General features: G+C 39.8%; 1 protein-coding gene across 3 annotated transcripts in view; it reads left to right on the top strand.

The window, feature by feature from the left end:
* The first annotated feature begins 293 nt into the window (after positions 1 to 293).
* rbm47 (RNA binding motif protein 47) overlaps positions 294 to 12,914 on the top strand; it is a 121,715-nt gene continuing 109,094 nt past the window's right edge. Inside the window, exon 1 of one of the 3 annotated variants that reach the window (XM_062981662.1) lies at positions 294 to 787. The gene's annotated coding sequence lies outside the window, so the exon portion shown is untranslated. The remainder of the gene's footprint in view (positions 788 to 12,914) is intronic. The other 2 variants (XM_062981667.1, XM_062981665.1) reach the window with 2 other exon arrangements.

Here is a 12,914-nt window from a genome sequence, read left to right on the forward strand (position 1 = left end):
GCACCCCAGCAGGTTCTTCTGTTTGTGTTTGTGTGATATATCTATGGACAGGAGAAGCAGCCACTAGGTTATCTACCTTGTTGAAACACCCGGAATGCAAAGGTGGCCTTCAGCCAGCAAAGGCTCAGTGAACAGGATAAAATTTCAGTTCAGATTTAAGGGAAGTTGTTCTGAGCAAAAAATCTGGTTTGGTGAGTTTGTGAGCTGGGAGCCGGAGAGAGACAACCTTGCTTCTGTGAGGAGGGGGAGGCGGGCCGGAGAGAAAACCCTGGAGAAGGGAGGCAGAGACCTGACACTTCCCACCGGGTCCCAGTTTCAGCCCCAGACCCTCCCTGTTAGGAGGCCGACAACCTTTTTTCAAGTTCTGGAAGCGGAATAGCTTAACTTAAGACTTTACGTCTAGTCAGGAATTTAGTCTAACAGATTGCCTCCCCGATTAGTGCTCATTTTAGCACTTTTGGAATGTGTCCTTTGGGCCAATGAGAGGGCAGGCTTTTTGCTCAGCTGGTTCCACTAATTGCAAGTTTCTCCCTGGACACATTTCCAGTCTTCAGAAAACTCCCAAAGGCCAAGACTGAAGCGTGGGGGTTAAAACGCAAGAGATCTGTTGTAGCTAGTGGCATTGGAAAGGGGAGTTGCTCAATACTTCTCATCTGAGCAGGCCATTACAAAAAACAACAAACCAAAAAAAACCCAACCCAAGCAAGAAGATGCATTAGCTGGCTGCCCAGAATCTCTTCCTTATTCCAGTGAATGCTGCTGAACTGACTCCAGGCACGCAGTCCAGGTAGGTGAACATTTCTGCCTTGTTCTACAGATCTTCTTCTCTTCTAAACGGTAAAGACACTTCATTGTGACCATGAATTGCAAGATTCAAGGGCTGTGGGGGGTGTGTGATGTTTTTCAAAGGGGCAACAGCCGACTCCTTTAACTCAAGCTGTAATGCTTTCTAAAGGAGTAAATCAATGTTTGCCTCGCTTTGGTGAGTAAAAGAGAATGCATCCGATTAAAATCAGGATGAAGCCTCTCATGAAGACAGTGCTGGAAAGAAAGCAATGGATCATCTGTTGTGCCGGCATGAAAAGGAGATCTCTTCAAACTTCATAAAGTGTTATCTGAGTTTCTAACTTTTCAAAAGTCCATACCTAATACACCAATGGAGTATTCTTGCCTGATTACGAATGGTGATTCAGAATCCTGCAATTTTTTTTTAAAAAAACTATTACTAGAATCTACATTTATTCTCAGTTAATGCTTTGTTGTTGTGTGCCTTCAGGTTGTTTCCAATTTACAGTAACCTTGGGCCCTTCCACCCAGCCCTATATTCCTAAATATCAAAACAGAAAATCACACAATAGCTGCTTTGAACTTGGTTATCTGAGTCCACGCTGCCATATATCCCAGTTCAAAGTAGATATTGTGGGATTTTCTGTCTTGATATTCTGGGATATAGGGCTGGGTGGAAGGGCCCCTTGTCACGGGTTTTCTTGGAAAGTTTCATCCAGAGAGGATTTGCCATTGCCTTCCTCTGAGGTTGAGATAATATAATTTATCCAAGGTCACCCAATGAATTAGGAGTCCCCAGTGGCATAGTGGGTTAAAGCCTTGCAACTTGAAGGTTGGGTTGCAGACCTGAAGGCTGCCAGGTTCTAATCCAACCCAGGGAGAGCGTGGATGAGCTCCCTTTGTCAGCTCCAGCTCCATGCGGGGACATGAGAGAAGCCTCCCACAAGGATGGTAAAAACATCAAAAACATCCAGGTGTTCCCTGGGCAACGTCCTTGCAGACGGCCAATTCTCTCACACCAGAAGCGACTTGCAGTTTCTCAAGTCGCTCCTGACATTAAAAAAAAAAAAGCAATGAATTTTCATGGTTGAATAGAGATTCCAATCCTGGCCTCTAGGACTGTAGACCAACACTCAGGGTCCTTCCAGACAGGCCCTATATCCCAGAATCTGATCCCAGGTTTTCTGGTTTAAATTGGATTATATGTGTCTCCACTGCCGGATAATTTGGGATAAACAGAAAACCTGGGATCAGATCCTGGGATATAGGGCCTGTCTGGAAGGGCCCTCAGGACCCTTCTAAACTGCCATATAATCCAGTTTATCAAAGCAGATAGCCCACATTATGTTATGCTGTGTGGAAGCGCCTGTGCTTCATACCAAAGACATAGTATAGGATGGGGCTTTCTTATTGGCTACAATAGGATTTAAACGACTATAACTTCTTTTCTCTGGTGAGTGTGGATGGAGTCAGACAGACTTTTTCAAAGATAAATTCATTACATTAGTTATCCCTTAGTTCATAATGAAGATGTTGACAAAAAATGTAATCATGTTTTTAATTAAAATGTTTACAAAAAAATATTGTAAACATGTGATGGAGATAGGTGTATTTCACCACGTGCTCCGCATTCTGCTTTCATATCACTTAACCTTAAGATTGAAGTTATTTAAAAGACATAAAAAAAAACAAAATTCAACTAAGGCCCAACCACACAGCTGAATAAAATCCCACATTATCTGCTTTGAACTGGAATGGCAGTATGGACTCAAATAACCTTGTTCAAAGCAGATATTGTGGGATTTTCTGCCTTGATATTCTGGGTTATATGGCTGTGTGGAAGGGCCCTGGGTTTGGAAGCATTTTGAGTCGCTATGAAGCTTTATGCTTTCCTCCCTTTTGAGTTTTCTTGGACAGTCACCCAGCATGTGCTTTGAAAAAAAGAAGAAGCTAAATGCTGAACTTACATGATTTACGGGGAAACAAAACTGTGCGAACTGTTGCAGCAAATATGTCGCAGATTGCTATATGCCATTTCTTTCCAGAAGTTCCTGCTCCCTTTTTCCTCCTTTTCTTTGCATGAGGATGAGGACTGCAGGTGCCAGATCACAGAAACAAGGATAGTTTGTAAATGAAACTGGAAAGCAGAATACAATGTACAAGTTTTTAAAAAGAAAAGTAGGAATAAAATTATCTTGTTTAAAAGGCTTTCTGCAGAAGGGGCAGCTCGGTAATGTTTCTCAAGCAAAATTAAGTTGCTGTCTAAATCTAAGCAGAAGAGGAAACGTTCCTTTTTGGTTTTCATCCCCGCCCTTCAGTCTTATTTTCTCTTGCTATAGGATTACACAAATGTAGAACAGGCAGCTCAATATGCAAGGCTCATTTATGCAGGATTTATTTTTAAAAATTAAACCATTGTGCGCTTTTAAAAATATCACTGCGTGCCCTTCCGGACAGGCCCTATATCCCAGGATCCGATCCCAGGTAATCTGGCAGTGGGAACTCATATAATCCAGTATAAAGCAGAAAACCTGGGATCAGATCCTGGGATATAGGCCCTGTCTGGAAGGACTCTGAGATGAAATGGATTTAACACTCATACATTTTGGTTGCAGTGATTGATTTGAACTGGACTGGCAGGTTGATCAGAGAGAATTGGGGGTCCTTCCAGACAGGCCCTATATCCCAGGATCCAATCCCAGGTTTTCTGTTTAACCCAGATTATCTCGCAGTGGGGACTCATATAATCCAGGTTAAAACAGAAAACCTGGGATCAGATCCTGGTATATAGGGCATGTCTGGAAGGGCCTAAAATCTGTTTCTGAAACTCTATGACTGTAAGGAGGCTACTATAAGGTGACTTCTCAACCCCTTTTACACTATACTATTATAGCGCCATAGTTCGCTTTAACTGGCCTGGCACCATCCCTGAGGTCTGTAATTTGGAGCTTTCTAGATGAAATCCTTGGATATCCCTTCCGAAACTCAAAATCCCTGGATTACATAGCACTGAACCATGGTAGTTAAAGTGAAATCAGCACTATGATATGAATGATGGGCCCCTGGACAGGTAATTCTGTATGTGGGTTCACTGTAAACAAGTTCCAGCCAAAATGCTGTAGGATAATAGTGGCAGATCACATGATGAGATTTTATTTAACCAAAAAAAAAATTAATTTGGATCTCTGGTCTTCTGGAGGGAACCCTGGACCTAGGGCCCTTCCACACAGCCATATAACCCAGAATATCAAGACAGAAAATCCCACAATATCTGCTTTGAACTGGGTTATCTGAGTCCACACTGTCATATATTCAAAGCAGATAATGTGGGATTTTATTCAGCTGTGTGGAAGGGGCCCTAGATACTATTTCTGATCTCACCAAGAGTAGATCCATTGAAAGAAGAATTGAATGGTACACAAACTCTACTGATGAAATAGGAATAACAACTTTGGAATAGCAACTGGATTTAGGCCACGGTCCTGCAAAATGAACCTTCTCTGTGAGCCTACCAATGTTAAAGTGCCATTTCAAATGACACTCGAAAATTGGCTTTCACAAGACTCAAGAGCAAGGTGGCTAGATTTCTGTGTTCCATATAAAAAGACAAAATTGTTTCGTAAATGGAGCTTTCCAAAGGGCTCTGACTAAAAATAATGAGAAACGTTTTCATGTCTATCTCTTTTTTCCCTTCAACAAAGATTTTAAAATATCTTAACAGGCAGACATGTGACGTCTCCTAACCGTGTGTGTCCCTGCTTCCTGTACTTTGTGATGTTCAATGTATGCATTATTTCGTATTGATTGACTTGTGGACAAATTAATTTCCCGTGTGCCTTTCTTTCAACTCATAAATTCAACAGCAAATTGACCTGAGACCTTAGTTTTGCCATGTATGGAGTATCTTATGGATCATTGCATAGTTGATGAGAGTATAATTTTGAATACAAACATTTACATTAATTAGAGGTACTTTTATTGACTCAAGGTTTTCGAATTTCTCATTTCCAAATGTCTACTGTGGCTCAGTTCTTGCTAAGTTAATTTAGTTTTACTTATGAGTAGCCAAAATTGTAATGTGCTTACATTTCAAAAAACATGTTCCTTATTGAATTGTGTTTTTTTGTGCTGAAAATTCCCATTATATTTTTACTGAGATTACTCATGTATACTGCATGTTGTGTTTATATTGTGCGTTTTGATAAGACCAATTGACTGATCAATAAAAATAATTTCTTATCCATGCATTAAAGCAATATCATGATAATTGATTTGTATAGAAAACAAGTAGTTATCCTAAACATACTTAATAGAAAAAAATCTCTTTAAAATCAAAATCATGCCATTGATTTAGTAGCTTATCAACTATTTTTATTCCATATGTTATTCTTGTATTTTACGTGAGGGCATTTTGTTTCCTTTTTTAAAAACACCTGTAATTTTCCACATACCGCATGGAAGCAAAGACAGTCTTTTGATTATTTCCACCAAACAGGTCTCTAAAAATATTTCTTTGCAGTGTTTTCTCCCCCTCTTAATAGCATGGTTCTGCATGCACTTAGTTCCTGCCAAGAAGAAGTAGATTTTCTCAGTATTGTCAAGACAAAGTTGGCTTTGTGTCATTAGAATGTAAAGGTGGCACAATCCATTCAGCTGAGCACAACTGGTTCTTCTGAATCACAAAGACATGGTAACATAGGGTGGTAGTTTAGATGTTTTTAACTTTTTTCTCGGTGAATGAAGTATTTGATTTGAGATCATGCTTATTATTTTTTAAAGTGCAAAATTAATCTCCACCTCATTCAGATTTTGTCACTATTGTAAATTATCGCATCTAAGGCTTCTCTAGATGGGTAAAATGGATTGCTAAGTTGCTGAAGTGTGTGCTATTATTTCTTATTTAAATTCCTGATGGCAGCTGCAACTTTTTATTCCCACTAGCTTGGGTTATTTGAAAAAGTCATTTTTAATTGTGCAAAATGCATAAGGTTGTGACATCATGCCAGGTTAACCCCGAGAAACTCCATCAGTTCTTAAAGTTTCACCATTTTGAGTCCCACCCATGGGAGAAACGAGGGATAAAAATAAATAATACTAATACTAATAATTTGTTATGTTGGGCAACTTTGCTCTTGATGCATCATCGGTGGGGTTCAGTGTGCTCTCTGGCTGTAGGGTAACTACAACTCCCACTATGGTGAATCTGTTGGAAAAATGTCATCTTGTACTGCTTAAGTCTCCATGGTTAGATAGGAAGCCTAGAAAAGAGTTAGGGACACCTTCCCCCAGTCCTATGCATGCTTTGATTAGGCTTTACTATTGTTTCTTCTTTCCTGTCCTGTTCAGGTCAACCCCACCCATTGATGCTTTAGAAATGTGAACTCTCCTAGGGCTTTGACGTAACTTCCCCAATTTGGTCTCTGGAATGTTTATGGCCCTAGAGAAGAAGAGACACACGAGGTTGGTCGCCATTCAATCTTCCTGCTTTGTTCCAGAGAGAGGACGCACTTTGTCCGCTCTTGTAGTCAAGATGTAGCTATCTAGATCTTTGTTATTTTGATCCGTCTATGTGTATTAGATCAGATTAGATAAGCTAGTTAACTCCAAATCTTTCCTAGCCATCAATTGATTTCTTTTTACCTCAATAAATGCTTTTAAACTTTGAAGCTAACTTTGCGGTCCTTTGCCATCCTGAATACACAGAGGCTTTCCTAAACTCACTGCGTAAGTCTCACTGCTGCATTTACTCTGCTATTTTAATGGAAATGTACCTCATAAAGGGGGTGATTAGAGCTTAACGGCTCATCAATTCCCAACAGAATCAGTCTCCTCAAACCCCTCCAGTAGGTTGAATTACTCATGGGGGTTCTGTGTGCCAAGTTTGGTCCAGGTCCATCGTCGATGGAAGTCACAGTTTCTCTGGTTGTGGGTAAACTACAACTCCCAGAAAGGAAGGGCAGTTCCCCCCAAACCCCTCTAGTAATCAAATTTTGGCATATCAGGTATGTGTGCCAAGTTGGGTACAGATCCATCAGTGTTTAGGTTCACAGTGATCTCTGGATGTAGGGGAACTACAACTTCCCCAAATCAAGGTGAATTTTCCCAAAAGACGTCCAGTATTTTTTGCTGGTCATGGAGGCTCTGTGTACCAAGTTAGTTCCGGGTCCATCGCTGGTGGAGTTCCGAGTGCTCATCGATTGCAAATAAACTATACATCCCAGTACCTACAACTCCAAAATGTCCAGGCCAATTCCCCTCAAAACTCACTAGTATTCAAATGCCAAGTTTAGTCCAGATCCATCATTGTTTGGGTTCATAGTGTGCTCTAGATGTAAGTGAATTACAACTCCTGTAAATCGCCCCAAAGACCTCCAGTATTTTTGTTGGTCATGGGGGTTCTGTGTGCCAAGTTACTTCCAAGTTCATCATTCACCAATGCTCTAGATTCACCAGAGTGCTCTTAGATTGAAGGTGAACAATACATCCCAGTAACTACAACTCCTATAAATCATGGTGAATTCTCCCCAAACCTTTTGTTTGTGGAGGACATTGGCAAGGCTCTTGTACATGTTTACAGCACTCTCTATAACCTGCAATGTCATTGGAGGGAGAGCCATTGGTGTCTCCAAAGTAGTGGGAGCTATAGCTATTTGTAGAAGTGAGAGTTTGTTTATGTAAGCGGACACCCTAGCCACACACATACATACATATTTTCACTTTTATTATGTGTATAGATTGTTGAATTTTTTTAAATCTTTAAGGGCATGTGTACATAAATAGCTGTGGTTCATACAACATATAGTTGTGGGTGGAAGGAGAACTTGCACAGTGTAAGGATTGGAGGGCTGAACTACAACTCTGGAGACCAATGTTGAAATGCTGGCTCCATCGTGAAAATTCAGTAGGTGACCTTGGAGTATTTATTTATTTATTTATTTGCAGTATTTATATTCCACCCTTCTCACCCCGAAGGGGCGGATCACATAATATACATATAGGACAAATATTCAATGCCCATATACACATAACCGAGACAGAGACAGACGCAGAGGCAATTTAACCTTCTCCTGAGGGGATGTTCGATGCTGGCCACAGGGGGAGCAGCTGCTTCATCATCCACTGTGACGGCACTTCGTCATTCCAACGTCGTAAATTAGTTAAATTTGCCTCCCCACTTTATAAGTGGTACCTTATTTCCTACTTGATAGATGCAACTATCTTTCGGGTTGCTAGGTTAGCAACGAGAAGGGGCTATTTTTTTTATTTGACGGGTGTTCACCCCGCCACGGGCTGGCCTCGAACTCATGACCTCATGGTCAGAGTGATTTATTGTAGCAGACTGCTCACCAGCCTGCGCCACAGCCCGGAGTAGGTCATACTCTCACAGCCTCAGAAGATGGCAAGGGCAAACCTTCTCTGAACATATCTTGACAACAAAACCTATGATAGGGTGACCACCCCCCCCCCCAATTGATGCATGTGTTAACTTGGGCTGGAGTGTTTATTATTTCTCTTACCTTTTACTCCATTTCAAGATAAATGGTGGGAAAGGAAAGAGTAAGGAATTCTTCTGTAATCTCTTTCTCTCAAAAAAATCATTTAGACTGCTCCATAAGAATGGAAAAGAGTGCACTGACACAAATTGGCCTGGCACGAAAGCAGCAAAAACTGGCAATGCCTGCCAAGGAGCTACACTGTGAGAGCTCTTTCTTCTTTAAACCACCCCCTTGAATGCTTACTCCAATTCCACTTTCACCTGATGGATCTGGGGAAGGTCAGGCATGGCAAGCAGAATGTATGCCTCTGGCCAGTTCTCAGAGGAGCTATCATGTCAATATGGACTTGGGATGAATCAATTGTATGTTATTCTTAACCAGAAAACTCAGGTGCACTTAAGAAAGATTTGTTTTGCCAGCCGTTTAGAGATAAATAGAAATGTTCTTTATCAGGTCCGGGCAAATTAGTGGACCATGGATACAATAGACCGAGAAAGCCTGAAATCAATCCACTCTTGGGGCAGATGGATTTTGCAAACATTTTTTCCAGTGCCGTTTATTGTCTACTTTGTTTTTTATTTGCAATCAAGGTTTCAGGGATAGACTTGTGGTGACCTATGACTAACAATAGCAGCAGCCGTTACTAAGCCGGACTCTCAATGATCTGGATCAGCATGACTCTCTTTCTGCCTCTAAAACAGTGGTCCTCAAAGTGTCCCCAGGTGTTTTGGCCTACAACTCCCAGAAATCCCAGCCAGTTTACCCAGCTATAAGCATTTCTAGGAATTGAAGGCCAAAAAAATCTTGGGGCTCCAGGTTGAGAACCACTGCTCTAATATCTTTTTAGACCTATCTTGATATAAAAGGCTGCCCTGCTTTACAGCTGTTCCTAGCTCTGTGGGTGGTATGTTAAAATTGTTCCACCTTTGCTGGAGGCTGAAGGAAACAGTGAGATTCTTCCAGAGTGCCCTGTTCTGAAATTCACAATGCCACTATCAGATAACATTTCCCTTAAATCTACACCTTTTCAACTATAATTAGCAAGCTGGAGGTAGAAAGGTCTAGATCCTATTTACCAGACCCTGCAGCTTTCCAAAAAAGCTTTCCTTATCCAAATGGGCATCCTTGTTTTAAGGAATGAGGAATACAACACCTTTGACCAGACAGTAAAGTGTAAGATGCTAAAATGGAGTGTTAGTACTCTTGCCATACAGAAAAATATCAATTTAAGCTTGTATGTACTACTGGCTTCTTCATAGGGACTAGAATAATAATAATAATAATAATAATAATAATAATCATCATCATCATCATCATCATCATCATCATCATCATCATCATCATCATCAAGCAGTCAAAGAAGAAGAACATGCCCTGGCAGAATATGTAAAGCAAAGTGAAGAACCTGCTTTGATTGAAGTCAAAAATCAGGAAACCCCCCAAAGCACAGCAGACAAAAAATCAGTACAAGAAAGCCGCACTACAAACTAGAGCTGACAACTGGCACAACAAAACATTGCATGGAAAGTTCCTTGACAAAATTGAAGGAAAAGCTGATAAGGAGAAGACCTGGCTCTGGCTCATGAATGGGACCCTGAAGAAGGAGGCAGAAGGCCTGATCCTTGCAGCCCAGGAGCAAGCCATCAGAACAAATGCAATTAAGGCCAAGATCGAAAAATCAGCTGATGACCCAAAATGCAGACTGTGCAAGGAAACCGACGAAACCATTGATCATATCCTCAGCTGCTGTAAGAAAATCGCACAGACAGACTACAAACAGAGGCACAACTATGTGGCCCAAATGATTCATTGGAACTTATGCCTCAAGTACCACCTTCCAGCAGCAAAGAACTGGTGGGATCACAAACCTGCAAAAGTATTGGAAAATGAACACGCAAAGATACTATGGGACTTCCAAATCCAGACTGACAAAGTTCTGGAACACAACACACCAGACATCACAGTTGTGGAAAAGAAAAAGGTTTGGATCATTGATTTTGCCATCCCAGGTGACAGTCACATTGACGAAAAACAACAGGAAAAACTCAGCCGCTATCAGGACCTCAAGATTGAACTTCAAAGACTATGGCAGAAACCAGTGCAGGTGGTCCTGGTGGTGATCGGCGCATTGGGTCCCGTGCCAAAAGATCTCAGCCGACATTTGGAAAGAATAGACATTGACAAAACCACGATCTGCCAGCTGCAAAAGGCCACCCTACTGGGATCTGCACGCATCATCCAAAAATACATCACACAGTCCTAGACACTTGGGAAGTGTTCGACTTGTGATTTTGTGATATGAAATCCAGCATATCTATCTTGTTTGCTGTGTCATAATAAAATAATAATAATAATAATAATACTTTATTTTTCTATCCCACCACCATCTCTAAATTATAAATATATATATATAAATTAAATAAATAAACAAATAAATAAATCTCCCTGAAGGGACTCGGGGCAGCCAATATGGGGCCGAGCCCAAAACAGAAACAAAGTATAACAATTTAAAACACATATCAATAACTAAAAACAATGATACAAAATTCAAATAAAATAATCGATTAAAACATAACATACAATAAAACATATAATGACCAAGCAAAATGAGGTAATGATACAAACATCAACCACTATGGATAAAAAGGGGGCAGGTATATGAAAATACACGATTTCAAGTCTATTAATAAAGTGCATGGACAAGTATCAGAGAGTCGGCTGGGATAATGTAGGATAGGATAAACTGGAAGGGAAATAAAGTGCTAGGAAGCAATGTATCGGTGATAGGGATCTATCATATTGGTGGTTATTCAAATGCACACTGGAAGAGCCATTTCTTCAGCTGTTTGATGCAGAATCTTTCTAAACCAGACCATATTCTAATACATCAAATTTCATATTTTCTGTATGGATAATAGTTAATGCCGTACTACACGTGTAGAGGCAAAATAAACTCCAACTGAATATGCTTAATACTGCATTTTATATGTAAACTGAAGTTTCATTAGTACATCTTTGTAGGCCATAAATCATACACTAAACTGGAATAGCTGCATTTTGGCTTCTGAAAACTAATATACAAACATTAATAATTTTCAAGGTTATGTACATTAGCACATTTCACTCTTTATTTTGAACAGATATTTTTTCTTCTCTGTACCTTCCAGATGTCAGGTGGGGGCATATAATTAATAATAATAATAATAATAATAATAATAATAATAATAATAATAACTTTATTTTTATACCCCACCCCATCTCCCCGAAGGGACTCGGGGCGGCTTACATGGGGCCTAGCCCGATAAAACAATCAAATATCAATGAAACAACAATAAAACAATTATACCAATATTATTGGTATAATTAAATAATGAATTAAATAATTAAACCTCATCCAAGTTATTTAACTTTCTAGGGTGGTCACATATCCATACTCTCAACATTTAAATTCAAGGCATGGTGATCTATAGGAGTTGGAAATAGCAACCTCCCAAGCCTCTTACTATTTATTTGTTAATGTATATATTTACTAACCTGTATTTAATGTATATGTTGATTTGTTAGTTTGACTGACCTCTCTGGTATGGGAGGGGTTATAGATATGTGATTGTACTGAGCATGTTCAGACTCAGGACTCCATTTTGTATTCAGTATGTGTCTCAACCTCAGTGGAGGTGAATGGATGTTGCTGTTTGGATTTCAATATAGAAGTATACTTATGGTCGTCAGTGAGTACAAGTATACTTGAAAATTATGGACTATTGATTAAGAGTGATGCCCTGTCTTAACACAGAGAGAAGCTACATCATTTCCATAACTGAAATGTAATAAGAAATGTGCTTGTATTAAATAATGAATTATGCAAGATGTTTGTGAGTAAACACGATAAGACTGGTATCTCAGTGCATATTTTAAACTAAAAGGTTTCAAGGGAGTATATTTTTTTGGGCAACTGCAAAGAAACATCTTTAAAACTCTGCTAACCAAATATATTTTTGTAGTGGCATGTCTTTATCCTTGGTAGTTTAAAGACATGGTTCTCCAGTTTAACAGCTGAGTTACTTGTGTGCCATTACATTATTGCTTGTGAATATCACTTGTTCAAAGAGTTGACTTCTAACAAGGTCATGCTCTTCTTGACTAGTGGTTTTCAAAAGGTGGTCTCCACATGCTCATGGAGATTCACATTTGCCAAAAAGGATGTGTGCCCAGAGATTGGGTGCAGTTATTTCCCAATAATAGGAGTGTGTACCTATTCCACTAATGCTTCTTTAATTCCTTGTGTCAGTTTCCTCAGAGTAATATAAGTAGCAGATGAAATATGTGTGGAAGACTGAATAGAATTACAGTGCCAGCCAAAAATAACTAAGAGAGATTATGTATTAGCATTGTAAAAGAACTAGGAGGACCACCCCACATTTTCACATAGTAAAGGGATGTGTGTGTAACTACTGGCCCCTCTTACCCTGGGTGTTGTCGACACAGTGGAAAAAAAGATCTGATTCAACTTGCATTTTCCTGCGCCAAAGTGACCAAGTTAAAGCACATTCTAATTCAATTAAATTAAAGGTGACATTACCAACCACATCAGTCCCCATATGAGTTCATTTCATTATCAGATGATCATGTGTG

The sequence above is a fragment of the Anolis carolinensis genome, chromosome 5 (genome assembly GCF_035594765.1).
Source record: "Anolis carolinensis isolate JA03-04 chromosome 5, rAnoCar3.1.pri, whole genome shotgun sequence".
Classification (NCBI taxonomy): domain Eukaryota; kingdom Metazoa; phylum Chordata; class Lepidosauria; order Squamata; family Dactyloidae; genus Anolis; species Anolis carolinensis.